Source organism: Delphinapterus leucas, chromosome 17, assembly GCF_059928025.1.
Source record: "Delphinapterus leucas isolate spDelLeu-1000000601 "Yukka" chromosome 17, BTC_Dleu_Yukka2, whole genome shotgun sequence".
Lineage (NCBI taxonomy): Eukaryota > Metazoa > Chordata > Mammalia > Artiodactyla > Monodontidae > Delphinapterus > Delphinapterus leucas.
Window position 1 is genome coordinate 56088066 of NC_143145.1, and position 17422 is coordinate 56105487.

Below are 17422 nucleotides of genomic sequence, written 5' to 3' on the forward strand. Positions count from 1 at the left end.
AGGAAGGGGAGAATGGGGTATGACTATTTGGTAAATATGAGGTTTCCTTTAGGGGTGTTGAAAATAATTTAGAACTGAATGAAATTTGTGTTGCATAATATTATGAATGTACTAAACTCCACTGAATTGCTCTCGTTAAAATAGTTAATTTTATGTTATGTGATTTTCACTTCAATAAAAAATTAAAATATTAATTATAAAAAGTGCTAAAGAGAACTGCATCAAAAATAACAAATTATCTTAATATAACTAAGTTTTTAGGTTTAGTCTTAAATAAGATAATAAAGCAAATTCCGATAAGTCAAAGGAAAAACTGTTAAATGAACCTCTTATTCTATCTCATATGATTATTTCTTTTCCTTTACAGCATCCTTTAGAGAACTTCTCACAGTATTAATATACTTATTCATGTCCTTGTTTCTATAATTTTTGTATCTCCCATCAAAGAGATCCAGAAGATCCATAAAAGGAATGACTGTTTACTCCTGATTACTTTGCTTGACACAGATCAGTGCTCAATAAATACTAGCAAATTATAAGAATGGTTTTCATTTTTTATATTTCAGAAGATAGTCATTTTTTTTTGATATTCATCCATTTTCAACCTTTAGCTAATGCTTACTGAAGGCCTCTCTATATACCATTCCCATGCTTAGTTATGGACAAATGTCTGTAAACAAGAGATCTTACCTTCAAAGAACCTAAAATCTACAGCAGGAAACAAACAGAAGGACAATGTCAAATAATGAGATAATGTTCTCAAAAAGAGATGTGAAAGATGTGTAATAATTAAAAAAAAAGCTTCAATTCTCCATCTAAAAACTTTAGACATGTGTTTGATTAATACTTCTTTTAATAATAATCCCTATGTGAAGAGTAAAAAAATATTAATTTTATGGTAAAAAGATAAACCTTGGTATAATGGGAAAAGAAAAAGATTTTCACTTCTCAATAAAGGTATTCCATTTCAGTCATGAAGACTAGCCTGAGGCACCAGGTCAATTAGTATGATAACTTGGTACATAAAGAGTTAGGCGTAACAAGTGAACTTTAATTTAGTAATCTCATATTAATCATTGAGGGTCCGGAAGAGAGCAACACAATAATTAAAAACAAAAAAGAAATATAGCATTTATGAGGGGAACTGGAGGAACTAATGAAATATAGCCTAGAGAAGAGTAAGATGATATTTAATTTTGCTTGAAGGGATATAGTAGAGGAATGATATGAGGAGTCAAAGAACTAGTGCAAATACTGACTTAAATATGTGTCAATAATCAGCAATACATATGCAAGTAAGGCATTTGGACACTTATGTTTACTTGAAATATTTTCCCCATAGAATTATATGTTTTTGGCTCTGGACTTATGGGCAAGAAATAACTTACATTAGCTATACCTGAGTGAGAATTTTTTGTGGTTTTTTTTTTTGTATTTTTGTGGAGTAATTTCTTGTTTTTTGAGTTGTGCTTTTTGGGTACAACTTGGAGTTATAAAATAACTTATGTACACGTGTCTCTTCTTGAAAATAATAAGCAATTAATATTCTTTGATTAATCGGAGATACTTATTAAGTATACTGTTTTAAACAAACCTAAACAACTGTAGCAAATATCATTGATCATTTAATATGTCCACTGAAAATGATACTACCAATTCCTGTCCACTGGACCCCTTTTCCAAAATTTATAAAACCATTTAACTCATGTAAATTACAGCTGTGGACCACAGTCCATGATTTAGACTACTATTTCTGCAACTTATTGAATATTTACATTAAAAAATTTAAATACAGTTTAAAAATTAATGAGTCACTACTTCAGATATTTTGAAGTGCAATTTTATTCTAATTTTTGTAGTGTTTTTATTTGCTTTAGATATTTTTATGTTAGAAGGGATTTCTACTCTGACTCACAATTCTACTTCAATTCATAATTATTTCATTATTTTATTTTAAGTAGAATGAAATAATTTTTAAAATTACCCATTTGATAAACCAAAACCAAAAGAAAAAAACAAAATCCCTATCCTGAGAATAAATTTGAGTGAAGTATATAAATTGTAATCATTATTATCATTTTTTATTTCAAACTACTAAAGGATTCAAATATTTTAAATATGAAATTGAAATCTGATAAAGGCATTAGAAAGTGATTTATCAGATTATTCTTTTTCCAGTTCTATATTCAAGTTAGCATTAAGTATTTATTATTTTCCTGTTTCAATGCTATTCTGTTTTGTACGGTCTCTATTTGTAAGTACCTTAAAATAAAAGAGAGAGGGAGACACATATATAAAACATTTATAAAATAATATTTCAGTATATAAGCAAGTACATAACTGTAAATTACAGACCATAAGTATCCCCCAAATTTCTACTTTTTACTTGATCTTCCATAATAGTGCTAAGTGGCTACCTCACCTCTCAGGACGTGTGGGGAGTGGCTCAGCCAATCCTGGTGGAATGGCTCCCTATCTCATCATCACTTTCTTTATTCTCTGGAAGTTCTTAAATTAAAGCCACTTTCCTGTAACTAGTGGTTAAGTCAGATTTGTGTAAACACCTAATCTCACAGACATCAGGAACCACTTGTGTGCTGAGGCCAGTTCATGTCCCGTGAGAGCCAAATGTGTGCCAATGTGTGCACCTCTTCCAAACTGCATGAACAATGACATCAAGTTAGGAGCTTGAAATTTGCTAAGATGAGAATATTACACCATGAAAATTTGTGAATGCTACAAATCAAGGGATTTTGTTTCTTTGTTTTGCTTTTTCTTTTCTTTTTGGTGGGGAGTAGTTTGCTAAACATTGATTAACACACCATTGTGTACAACTATACATTTTTCCATACACCTTCCGATTGGTTTTTAGCTCCAGTTTTTATCGCTCAACCAGAAGAATGTCTATAGAGTACATATACTGCTTAAGGCTACTGGGCTAGAAAGCATGAATATGAAAATTCACAATCTCTTCTTGTTAGTGTACGTATAAGGTCTACAAACTATGAAATCTGATGTGCCCAGTCTCACAGGATGTTTTTTGTTTTTTGTTTTAAATGCCTAGGTGTTCCAATATAGGAAAGAAATCAAGGTTGAGCCATAGCAACTCCTTGGCTCTAGAACAGAAATCTTCTGTTCTAGAACAAGTTGTTGAGTAACAACTTCAGGGACAACTCTGTGAATTGCTCTTCATAAACTGTTTACACAATAATTTTAATAAATCTGATAGTCTTACATATCCAGCTAGAAGTTCCATGAATCATTTTGTAAATATGCAATTGATAGGGACTGAGCAGAATAATTAAATATTATAGTTAGTTTAGAAATCCCACTAGGTGATTAAAGACAGAAAGGGAATTTTAACAGAGTTTGGGAGATTGTGGTAAGCTAATGACCAATCAAGGAAAGAATCCAGTAACCTAGCAACAATCTACTCTACCTTGAAGGAAGACCAGGCACATTCAAGCGGCAGCCATACTCAAGCCAAAAATCCTGATAGTTAAAACACAAGACAATAGTTATGTGGTCTGAATCTCGTTACATGAAGTAAGGGAGTTAATGGTTCTTGACGAGTAACATTTCTGCATGTAGCCAAGACAGGCATATAAGTGAAAGGGGAAAGAAACTAGGTGATAGGGGACATTATACTGAAACTTGAGATGAATTACAGTATTTTAGTATGTTACCACCCTTTTGCTAATATACATATGATTTATGATTTAAATAGTGTCAACACAGTCCTGGTTAGACCATATAGGGTCAAAGGAGAAACTAATGATGTAAGCCTTTATGTCTAACCAAGAATGTGAAAGAAGGTGGTCTTTTCCCCTCCCCACTTTTTCTTTGATCATACAAATGCCACCCTCTTTGTTCTCTGGGCTGTGTTCTGTTGCCGGCCCACTTGTATCTCTCACAAGCATACTATGGTAATAAATGCACTCTCTGCCTATGCCTTTGCCTCATCCTGAATTCTTTCTGTGAAGAGAAAAAAGACCCTGGGCTTTAGTAAGTCCTGACACCAGGTGAGCAGTTTTAATTAGAAGACAGTGGGTTTGAGTCCCCTCCTAAGCCAGGGATTCTGGGTTCAAGTCCAAATCTGAGTTAAGTCCCATCTGAGAAGGAGTGTGGTTTCACAATAGCAGTGTTTTTACAGAAGGAAATCATTAAAGAAAAAAGAGCTTGAATGAAGGGCCATGAACTCCCAGATTTTCCAAGGATTTCCTCATCATAGGTTTGGGGTGACCTCAACAAAGTTATGGCACATTTATTCTGGACCATTTCATCAGCAAAAGCTTCTACTGATAGTAGGTATGTCATTCATTCATTCACTCATTCATTCATTTTTCATAATTATTGAGTTCCCATTATGTGGCAGGCAGTGTGCCTGTCAATTTCTCTCCCTTATTGAAATTACAGTGTAGTAGTGAAACTGACAATAAGCAGTTACAAATAAGTTCAGGTAAAGGTGTTTCAGATGAGAGAAAATGGCCTTTTAGAGAACTGAAAGTTCAGTAGGCAGGAGGTTTTTGTAGGAACAAAATTCTTATAAAATCACATGCAAATTTTTAAAAACAGATCTAGATTAATTTAAGGAAAATTGGAAGGTATTAAAATAGTTTTACTTATTTATTTTTATTTTGTGCATGAGTACAGAATTGATCAAATTTTATTTTAGAAAGAACTAGAATTTAAATGAAAAAAATACTATATATTTCAACAATAGACTTAACCTTATTTTTTTAGTAAATTATAATATTTGGAGCAATACAAATTCCTGATGGGAGCAAAATCAAATCTCATTGACAAGAATATGAACAAACTTATAAGAACTAGCTTATCTGGAACACAAAATTAGAAATTTATCATGGCAAGAGCAAACTGTCACTCTGCCAAAGACTGCATCATTGCACCCGGTTATGGAAGGTAGTGTTTTGATGTGGGAATTCATTCCACTCTTTATTTCACTGTTCTTATCTTAACAGAAGTAAATATTTGGAAAGGATTTCTGACATACTCATCCATTCTAAATGGTAAGTGTCCCCACCCTACCCCACAAAACTACAACACAAAGGAGAAATATATGCTGGGCTTAAAGTCATACAGTAGTTGTGCAGCACTTACCTATGGTGTATTGAGCTGTTGAAAATACTTTACGCTTTCTTCTATTTACTTGAGGAGCCCAATGGAGCTTTCTTTTTTTTTTTTTTAACATCTTTATTGCAGTATAATTGCTTTACAATGGTGTGTTAGTTTCTGATTTATAACAAAGTGAATCAGTTATACATATACATTTGTTTCCATATCTCTTCCCTCGTGCGTCTCCCTCCCTCCCACCATCCTTATCCCACCCCTCTAGGTGGTCACAAAGCACCGAGTTGATCTCCCTGTGCTATGCGGCTGCTTCCCACTAGCTATCTATTTTACGTTTGGTAGTGTATATATGTCCATGCCACTCTCTCACTTTGTCACAGCTTACCCTTCTCCCTCCCCATATCCTCAATTCCATTCTCTAGTAGGTCCCTGTCTTTATTCCTGTCTTAACCCTAGGTTCTTCGTGACATTTTTTTTTTCTTAGATTCCATATATATGTGTTAGCATATGGTATTTGCCTTTCTCTTATTGACTTACTTCACTCTGTATGACAGACTCTAGGCCCATCCACCTCACTACAAATAACTCAATTTCATTTCCTTTTATGGTTGAGTAATATTCCCTTGAATATATGTGCCACATCTTCTTTATCAATTCATCTGATGATGGACACGTAGGTTGTGTCCATCTCCTGGCTATTGTAAATAGAGATGCAATGAACATTTTGGTACATGACTCTTTTTGAATTATGGTTTTCTCAGGATATATGCCCAGGAGTGGGATTGCTGGGTCCTATGGTAGTTCTATTTTTAGTTTTTTAAGGAACCTTGATACTGTTCTCCATAGTAGCTGTACCAATTCACATTCCCACCAGCAGTGCAAGAGTGTTCCCTTTTCTCCACACCCTCTCCAGCATTTATTGTTTCTAGAGTTTCTGATGATGGCCATTCTGACTGGTGTGAGATGATATCTCATTGTAGTTTTGATTTGCATTTCTCTAATGATTAATGATGTTGAGCATTCTTTCATGTGTTTGTTGGCACTCTGTATATCTTCTTTGGAGAAATGTCTATTTAGGTCTCGTGCCCATTTTTAGATTGGGTTGTTTATTTTTTGGTATTGAGCTGCATGAGCTGCTTGTAAATTTTGGAGATTAATCCATTGCCAGTTGCTTCATTTGCAAATATTTTCTCCCATTCTGAGGGTTGTCATTTCATCTTGTTAATGGTTTCCTTTGGTGTGCAAAAGCTTTTAAGTTTCATTAGGTCTCATTTGTTTATTTTTGTTTTTGTTTCAATTTCTCTTGGAGGTGGATCAAAAAGTATATTGCTGTGATTTATGTCATAGAGTGTTCTGCCTATGTTTTCCTCTAAGAGTTTGATACTTTCTGGCCTTACATTTAGGTCTTTAATACATTTTGAGCCTATTTTTGTGTATATTGTTAGGGAGTGATCTCATCTCACACTTTGACATGTACCTGTCCAGTTCTCCCAGAACCACTTATTGAAGAGGCTGTCCTTTCTCCACTGTACATTCCTGCCTCCTTTATCAAAGATAAGGTGACCATATGTTCATGGGTTTATCTCTGTGCTTTTTATCCTGTTCCATTTACCTATAATTCTGTTTTTGTGCCAGTACCAAAGTGTCCTGATTACTGTAGCTTTGTAGTATAGTCTAAAGTCAGGGAGCCTGATTCCTCCAACTCCGTTTTTCTTTCTCAAGATTGCTTTGGCTATTCGGGGTCTTTTGTGTTTCCATCCAAATTGTGAAATTTTTTGTTCTACTTCTGTGAAAAATGGCAGTGTTAGTTTGATAGGGATTATATTGAATCTGTAGATTGCTTTGGGTAGTAGATTCATTTTCACAATATTTATTCTTCCTATCCAAGAACATGGTATATCTCTCCATCCCTTTGTATCATTTTTAATTTCTTTCATCAGTGTCTTATAACTTTCTGCATACAGGTCTTTTGTCTCTTTAGGTAGGTTTATTCCTATATATTTTATTCTTCTTGTTGCAATGGTAAATGGGAGTGTTTTCTACATTTCACTCTCAGAGTTTTCATCATTAGTGTATAGGAATGCCAGACATTTCTGTGCATTATTTTGTATCCTGCTACTTTACCAAATTCATTGATTAGCTCTAGTAGTTTTCTGGTAGCATCTTTAGGATCCTCTATGTATAGTATTATGTCTTCTGAAAACAGTGACAGCTTTATTCCTCCAATTTGGATTCCTTTTATTTCCTTTTCTTCTCTGATTGCTGTAGCTAAAACTTCCAAAACTGTTGAATAATAGTTGTGAAGCGGGCAACCTTGTCTTATTCCTGATCTTAGTGGAAATGCTTTCAGCTTTCCACCACTGAGGACGATGTTGGCTGTGGGTTTGTCATATATGGCCTTTATTATGCTGAGGAAAGTTCCCTCTATGGCTACTTTCTGGAGGGTTTTTATCATAAATTGGTGTTGAATTTTGTCAAAAGTTTTCTCTGCATCTATTGAGATGACCATATGGTTTTTCTCCTTCAATTTGTTAATATGGTGTATCACATTGATTGATTTGCATATATTGAAGAATCCTTGCAATCCTGGAATAAACCCCACCTGATCATGGTGTATGACCCTCTTAATGTGCTTTTGGATTCTGTTTGCTAGTGTTTTGTTGAGGATTTTTGCATCTATGTTCATCAGTGATATTGGCCGGTAGTTTTCTTTCTTTGTTACATCCTTGTCTGGTTTTTGTATCAGGATGACGGTGGCCTTGTAGAATCAGTTTGGGAGTGTTCCTCTCTCTGCTATATTTGGGAAGAGTTTGAGAAGGACAGGTATTAGCTCTTCTCTAAATGTTTGATAGAATTCTCCTGTGAAGTCATCTGGTCCTGGGCTTTTGTTTGTTGGAAAATTTTTAATCACAGTTTCAATTTCAGTGCTTGTGATTGGTCTGTTCATATTTTCTATTTCTTCCTGATTCAGTCTTGGCAGGTTGTGCATTTCTAAGAATTTGTCCATTTCTTCCAGGTTGTCCATTTTATTGGCATAGAGTTGCTTGTAGTTATCTCTCATGATCTTTGGTGTTTCTGCAGTGTCAGTTTTTACTTCTCCTTTTTCATTTCTAATTCTATTGATTTGAGTCTTCTCCCTTCTTTTCTTGATGAGTCTGGCTAATGGTTTATCAATTTTGTTTACCTTCTCAAAGAACCATCTTTTAGTTTTATTAATCTTTGCTTTCGTTTCCTTCATTTCTTTTTCATTTATTTCTGATCTGATCTTTATGATTTCTTTCCTTGTGCTAACTTTGGGTTTTTTTGTTCTTCTTTCTCTCATTGCTTTAGGTGCAAGGTTAGGTTGCTTATTCGAGATGTTTCCTGTTTCTTAAGGTAGGATTGTATTGCTATAAACTTCCCTCTTAGAACTGCTTTTGCTGCATCCCATAGGTTTTGGTTTGTCCTGTCTCCATTGTCATTTGTTTCTAGGTATTTTTTGATTTCCTCTTTGATTTCTTCAGTGATCACTTCAATATTAAGTAGTGCATTGTTTAGCCTCCATGTTTTTGTATTTTTTACAGATATTTTCTTGTAATTGATATCTACTCTCATAGCATTGTGGTCACAAAATATACTTGATACAATTTCAATTTTATTAAATTTACCAAGGCTTGATTTGTGAACCAAGATATGATCTATCTTGCAGAATGTTCCATGAGCACTTGAGAAAAATGTGTATTCTTTTGTTTTTGGATGGAATGTCCTATAAATATCAGTTAAGTCCATTTTGTTTAATGTATTATTTAAAGCTAGTGTTTCCTTATTTATTTTTATTTTGGATGATCTGTCCATTGGTGAAAGTGGGGTGTTAATACTATGAATGTGTTACTGTCGATTTCCCCTTTTATGGCTGTTAGTATTTGCCTTATGTATTGAGGTGCTCCTATGTTGGGTGCATAAATATTTACAATTTTTATATCTTCTTCTTGGATCGCTCCCTTGATCATTATGTAGTGTCCTTATTTGCCTCTTCTAATAGTCTTTATTTTAAAGTCTATTTTGTCTGATATGAGAATTGCTACTCCAGCTTTCTTTGGGTTTCCATTTGCATGGAATATCTTTTTACATCCCCTCACTTTCAGTCTGTATGTTTCTAGGTCTGAAGTGGGTCTCTTGTAGACAGCATATATAAGGGTCTTGTTTTTGTATCCATTCAGCCAGTCTGTGTCTTTGGTGGGAGAATTTAATCCATTTATGTTTAAGTTAATTATTGATATGTATGTTCCTATTCCCATTTTCTTAACTGTTTTGCGTTTGTTATTGTAAGTCTTTTCCTTCTCTTGTGTTTCTTGCCTAGAGAAGTTCCTTTAGCATTTGCTGTAAAGCTGGTTTGGTGGTGCTGAACTCTCTCAGGGTTTGCTTGTCTGTAAAGTTTTTAATTTCTCCATCAAATCTGAATGAGATCCTTGCTGGTTAGAGTAATCTTGGTTGTAGGTTTTTCTCCTTCATCACTTTAAATATGTCCTGCCAGTCCCTTCTGGCTTGCAGAGTTTCTGCTGAAAGATTAGCTGTTAACCTTATGGGGATTCCTTTGTGTGTTATTTGTTGTTTTCTTCCCTTGCTGCTTTTAATATGTTTTTTTGGTATTTAATTTTTGACACTTTGATTAATATATGTCTTAGCATGTTTCTCCTTGGATTTACCCTGTATGGGACTCTCTGTGCTTCCTGGACTTGATTAACTATTTCCTTTCCCATATTAAGGAAGTTTTCAACTATAATCTCTTCAAATATTTTCTCAGTCCCTTTCTTTTTCTCTTCTTTTTCTGGAACCCCTATGATTCGAATTTTGGTGCATTTAATGTTGTCCCAGAGGTCTCTGAGACTCTTCTCAGTTTTTTTCATTATTTTTTCTTTATTTGCTCTGCCATAGTTATTTCCACTATTTTATCTTCCAGGTCAGTTATCCCTTCTTCTGCCTCAGTTATTCAGCTATTGATCCCTTCTAGGGTATTTTTAATTTCATTTATTGTGTTGTTCATCATTACTTGTTTCATCTTTAGTTCTTCTAGGTCCTTGTTAAATGTTTCTTGCATTTTGTCTATTCTATTTCCAAGATTTTGGATCATCTTTACTGTCATTATTCTGAATTCTTTTTTCAGGTAGACTGCCTATTTCCACTTCATTTGTTAAGTCTGGTGGGTTTTTAACTTGCTACTTCATCTGCTGTGTATTTTTCTGTCTTCTCATTTTGCTTTTCTTACTGTGCTTGGGGTCTCCTTTTCACAGGCTGCAGGTTTGTAGTTCCCATTGTTTTTGGTGTCTGTCCCCAGTGGCTAAAGTTGGTTCAGTGGGCTGTGTAGGCTTCCTTTTGGAGGGGACTAGTGCCTGTGTTCTGTTGGATGAGGCTGGATCTTGTCTTTCTGGTGTGCAGGTACACGTCTGGTGGTGTGTTTTGGGGTGTCTGTGGACTTATTATGATTTTAGGCAGCCTCTCTGCTAGTGGGTGGGATTATGTTCCTGTCTTGCTAGTTGTTTGGCATAGGTGTCCAACACTCTAGCTTGCTGGCTGTTGAGTGAAGCTGGGTGTTGGTGTTGAGATGGAGAACCCTGGGAGATTTTTGCCATTTGATATTATGTGGAGCTTGGAGGTCTCTTGTGGACCAGCATGCTGAAGTTGGGTCTCCCACCTCAGAGGCACAGCACTGATTCCTGGCTGCAGCACCAAGAGACTTTCTTCCACATGGCTCAGAATAAAAGGGAGAAAAAGTAGAAAGGAAGGAAGGAAGAAAGAAAGAAAGAAAGAAAGAAAGGAAGAAAGAAAGAAAGAAAGAAAGAAAGAAAGAGAAAGAAGGAAAGAAAGAAAGAAAAAGAAAGAGAAAGGATAAAATAAAAGAAAATAAGATAAAATAAAGTTATTAAAATAAAAAATAATTAATATGAAAATTTTTTTTTAAAAAGTTAAAAAAAAAAAAAGGACCGATAGAACCCTAGGACAAATGGTGAAAGCAAAGCTATACAGACAAAATCTCACACAGAAGCATACACATACAGACTCACAAAAATAGGAAAAGGAGAAAAAATAATAAATCTTGCTCTCAAAGTCCACCTCCTCAATTTGGGATGATTCATTGTGTATTCAGGTATTCCACAGATGCAGGGTACATCCAGTTGATTGTGGAGATTTAATCTGCTGCTCCTGAGGCTGCTGGGAGAGATTTCCCTTTCTCTTCTTTGTTTGCATAGCTCCCGGGGCTCAGCTTTGGATTTGGCCCCGCCTCTGAGTGTCGGTCGCTGGAGGGTATCTGTTCTTCGCTCAGACAGGACCGGGTTAAAGGAGTCGCTGATTCTGGGGCTCTGGCTCACTCAAGCCAGGGGGAGAGACGGGTACGGAGTGCGGGTTGAGCCTGCGGCGGCAGAGGCCGACATGACTTTGCACCAGCCTGAGGTGCGTGGTGCGTTCTCCCAGGGAAGTTGTCCCTGGATCCCGGGACCCTGGAAGTGGCGGGCTGCACAGGCTCCCCGGAAGGGAGGTGTGGATAGTGACCTGTGCTCACTCACAGGCTTCTTGGTGGTGGCAGCAGCAGCTTTAGTGTCTCATGCCCGTCTCTGTGGTTCGTGCTGTTAGCCGCGGCTCACACCTGTCTCTGGAGCTCCTTTAAGCAGCGCTCTTAATCCCCTCTCCTCGCGCACCAGGAAACAAAGAGGGAAGAAAAAGTCTCTTGCCTCTTTGGCAGGTCCAGACTTTTTCTTGGACTCCCTCCCAGCTAGCCGTTGTGCACTAACCCCTTCAGGCTGTGTTCACGCTGCCAGTCCTCTCCCTGAGCTCCGACCAAAGCCTGAGCCTCAGCTCCCAGCCCCGCCCTCCCAGGCGGGTGACAGACAAGCCTCTTGGGTTAGTGAGTGCAGGTTGGCACCGATCCTCTGTGCGGGAATCTCACCGCTTTGCCCTCCACACCCCTGTTGCTATGCTCTCCTCTGTGGCTCTGAAGCTTCTCCCCTCCGACACCTGCAGTCTCCGCCAGTGCAGGGGCTTCCTAGTGTGTGGAAACCTTTCCTCCTTCACAGCTCCCTCTCACTGTTGCAGATCCGGTCCCTATTCTTTTGTCTCTGTTTAGTCGTTTTTCTTTTGCCCTACCCAGGTACGTGGGTAGTTTCTTGCCTTTTGGGAAGTCTGAGATCTTCTGCCAGCATTCAGTAGGTATTCTGTAGGAGTTACTCCACGTGTAGATGTATTTCTGATGTATCTGTGGGGAGGAAGGTGATCTCCACGTCTTACTCTTCCACCATCTTCCCCGCTGTCCCATTGGTATATTTTTTTAAAATAAAATGTCCTAGTTAAAATCTCTGTCAATTTTACTTTATATTAATGAAGTGGTATCTCATACCACAATAATCTACTGTGTTAGCCAGAAAAATAAAGAGAGTTTGATACTTTAAAAAGGTGGTACATTGTCTTAGAACTTTATGTTGTGTTCCTTTTAATTTTTTCACATGTATCAGAGATTGTCTCAGCTGTGACACAATCTTCAGAGTTATCCCATTTTCATTTCTAAACACATTTAAAGATATACACAAATGAAATATTTAAAGTTGTTCCACCCACTCTGTGTATCTTGCAGATGGTATGTGTAAGTGATGGTGGAGATAGTGATAATGATGATGGTAATAATAGTGATGATTCTGGCAGTCAGTTTTTCAAAGTGCCAAAAGTTTGGGTTAATCACATAGCAACATGAAAATTACTGTAGTCAATAACTTCTCCTTTGACATATATATTACAAAATATAGTTTTATCCTCACTTGCTAATTGCATTCTATAGCTCCATAAAATGAGACATAAAATTAAAAGGAACTCATTGCATCTTGAATTGGGCAAACCCAAGCTGCATTACTGGAAGTTATACTAACTATCTCTGTTACTTGAACAAGCTCCTTAATCTCCAGTCCTTGGTTTCTTCTTCCATAAAATAAGAAAAGCAATCATTGTAGCTATTGGGGTTAAATGTTACAGCATACATAAACTGCTTAGCACACAGTAGGCACTTAATGCATAATCTTCCCTCTGAGAAAAAAATAGAGTTACTACAAATTTATTTTACATGTTTGTTACAAGATAGTATTAATCTATAATGAACTAAACAATGAATATTTTAGTAGAAATATTTTAACATCCAGTTATTGTAATGAAATTTCATTTTCCTTAATAGCCATACTCTCTGAAAAAGTTTTCACTAATTTAACACAGTTTAAAGAATGATTAGTTATCCTATATATTTGTTGTAATATATGGTATTATATCTTGAAAATTTTCCATTCCCTTTTTTCCTTTTGCAAATATTCATTTTTGACATCCTCCTATAAGAAAACATAATATTAGATTGATTAAATGAGCCAATATTTATTTTCAATTATTTAGTATTCTGTATTGTAATTCAACCTTGAACATGTATAACTGGAGAGATCTAAATAATAGTAGAGAAGTTGAATAGACACATGGTGAAAAGCTATGGGGTAAACTATTTGAGCAATGCCTCAGATAGGAATACAGAGCCACATCTTCAAAGACAAAGAAGATCTTGAAACAAAGTTTTACTGGTAGCTTATAATGAATAATTACCAACTATATAAACAATTTAATTATATTTATATAAATGGACATGCACACACACACACACACACACACACACACAAAAGCACACAAACACGCACATAGTCTTCCCAGGCATTCTTTTCTCTTAATAAAACTTCAATTTTATAAAATACAAAACAACTAAGAAACAGAGCAATAACATTAGAACTGTTCCCATTTTAAAATAAAGATATGCTCAACATGATCTCTATGGTGCTATATAACACTAAGTTATTATTCCATTTCTTCTGTGAATATAATCCTTTTTTGTTTTTATTGCTTTTAAATTTAAATTGTGAACATAGTGAGTGAATATAGGTCTACATATATGTTGAATAAATGCTTATAAAAATTAAAAATTAAACATTAAAAATCAACAACTATCTTACTAAGTCTCCCAATGAGCTTTTAATTACCAAACGTAAAAGGACATTTTTACATTTTAGAAGGACATGATTACATGTCTATTACATTTACACATTTTAGAAGAGCACAAACACATGAATATTAAAACAGATTTCTTAAGCAGAAAAAAGAGCGAACAACTTAACATTCTAACTAATCATATCAAGACCTGTAATAGTACCTTATGGCCTATATATGATCAAAATAATTCAAATGATAATGAGTAGGTTTAAACATTATCATATATAATAAGGATATTAATGATATATAATGTACAGCAGCTTATTTCTCTTCTGGAATATGGTCTTTCACATAAAATTGTAAGTTTCCAATTGTTCAACATGATGGTTAATAATTTATACTTAATAAAATAATCAAATAAATTAATAGAGAGTAAGTCACATGGAGTATTCATTTTCACCAGACATATATGAACTCAAGCTACACTAAATATAATTCAAACCTTGGGAATTCAGCAGGCATCTAAGTATTTACCTTGTTCATTACTTATGTTTTTACTTTAGTATTCAGAAAATATCGGTTTACAATGATTCCTGGGTGATAAATGCTATATAAAACTGCTTTAGTTTTTATTTTGAGATTTGTGATAGTTTGGCATTCTCCTTTGAAATTATGCCAGTATGAAGCAAACCTTAGGCTTAATTGTAGTGGCTATGAATTTACTGACATTAATATTCCTCATACAGGGATAATCTGCTGGATAACTTCACATTATTGGATAACTAACGATCCCATTCTCTTTTTGGCAGTCCAAATGAGACATCTTTCAGTGAAAACAAAACACAGATGTTCAACATTAGCAGATGTCCAGGGTGACACACTAAACATATGCAAGGAATGGAAACCTTAGATCCTCTCATGTGTAAAAAATTCTGACCAGTGAGTGTAAGATTTCCTAGCAGCATCATTTAGCTTTGTAAGACTAGAATTTTGTTTATGTATTAGATAACAATATCCTCCCACACTCCAATCTCTACATTGATGCCGAAACTATTTTTCTTTCAAAAATAAAAGTATATATTTTAAAAACTACATTATATTTTAAAAACTACATTTAGTTTTATTATTTTCATACTATTTCTACATAAAATAAAATAAAAAAACTATAACATGTAAAGGTAATTTATCTGCACTATCAAAACAAATTCTTAAATTAATTTCTTTTGTCCAAAAATTCTAAGTGGCTTCCTTCATTGTTCATTTTCAGCTTACTCAAATATATTTTCAGTGTGAACTTCCCTGGTTCAATTCATGTGGAATATCTGACATTGTACACTTATGTATTTCTCCCTACTAGAAGCTTTGTGAAGGCAGTGAGTCACTTGACTTGTTTATCACTCTACTTCCAGTGCCTAGAATAGAGGATATAGTAGTGTTCAATAAATATTTGTTGGCTATATGAAAGAGGAAAAAAAAATAAAGTTTTTTTTCGTTTGTTTGCTTGCCTTCCTTTCTTCATTCCTTCCTTCCTTCCTCATTTTTGTGGGTAAAGTGTCATCCTCACCTAATCAGTGCCACAGTATCCTGAATTTGATAAGCAATAAACACTATTCAACTGAATTAAGGCTCCGCCCTAAGTAGCAATTGTATAAGTGAAATTTCAGCCAACATTATTTTTAAAATGAAGTATAAATTATACACTATCAAATGTACCGTTCTTACATTTTCTGTTTGATGATATTTGACAATTACATACACATGTACTACCAACACCCAAAACAAAATAAAGAATTTCTCTACCCCCCTGAGAAATTCCCTCATAATATTTTTCAGTCAAATCCCTTTTCACAGTGGCAATTGTTTTCTGGCTTCTACCACTGTAGGTTATTTTTTACTATTTTACTAAGTGAAATTATACAATATATCCTTTTCTGTTTCTAGTTTTATTCACTTTGCATAATATCTGTAAGATTCTTTATGTTGTTATGTGTATCAGTCTGTTACTTTTTTATGTCAAGCAGTATTCCATTGTATTAATGAATCACAGATGATTAATTTTCCTGTTGATGGACATTTATGTTTTTCCTTTTTTTATTATTAAAACTTAGAATGCTTTGAACATTCTTGTAAAAATATTTTTGTATTCATTGACCTCTGTGTTAAATACTTAGGAGTAAAAATACTGAGTTATAGGGTAGATGTATGCTTAACTTTATAGGAAATGGTCAAAGATTTCTCCAAGATGGTTGTAAAATTTTATACCTACAGCAAGAATATACACTAGTTCTGATTGCTCCTCATCCTGCTACATGCCAACGTATGACATCAAGTTCATTAAAGACATTCTACTATGCTTTCTTCTAGAAATTCTAAGTTTTATGTTTCTTTTATCCATCTTAAATTATTAGTATTATTATTTTATTTTTATAGAGTGAGGTTAACAGTTGAAATTCATTTTTTTTCCATAGAAATAGTCAGTTGTATTTTGCTTTCTAAATTTTAGTCACTCTACTGCATATGAAATAGTACCTAATTGTGGTTTTAAATTGGATTTTTCTAATGATTAATGATACTGAACACTTTTTCATGTGCTTATTGATCATTCTCATATCTTATTCTGTGATGTGTCTGTTCAGATGCTTTGCCTATTGTATAATTGAGTATTCAATTTTATTTCTACTGATAGAAGAGTAATTTACATATTTTGCATATGCTGTGCTTATTTTTCTTAGTCGGTGGATATCCTACTGATTTTACTAATCATATCTTTTGATAAGCAGATATTGAAATATTGATGAAGACCACTTTATCATTTTAGATAAACTTTTATCAGTGATTTTTGTGTCCTAAGAAATATTTGCCCACATCAAGGTCATAAATATATTCTTTTATGTTTTATTTAGAAGCTTTATAGTTCTGGGTTTTATGTTTAACTGTTTGACCTGTCTTGGATTCTTCTTTCGTGTAGAGTGAAACCAGCGGATAAAGCTCATTTTTTCCATAGAAACATTCTGTGATCACAGCTGGGAAAAGTTCTCTACTTTTAAGGACTCATAAAATTAAATTGATCCCACCCAGATAATCTCCCCCTCTGAAGGTCCATATCATTAGCTACATCTGCAAAGTCCTTTTGTCATGTAAGATAACATATGCACAGGTCCTAGGAATTAGGATGTGCTATTATTCTGTCTACCACATTTATCTTTTACACTTTTATTTTCTGGGTTTTTTTTCTATCTAATTGTTAAATTTAATTTTTCATAGGTAATTTGTGAACATGGTTTAAAAATTAAATCTATTAAGAGGTGATAATGAAAAAGCTCCCTTCTTTCTTTCAACCCCATTGTGTTCC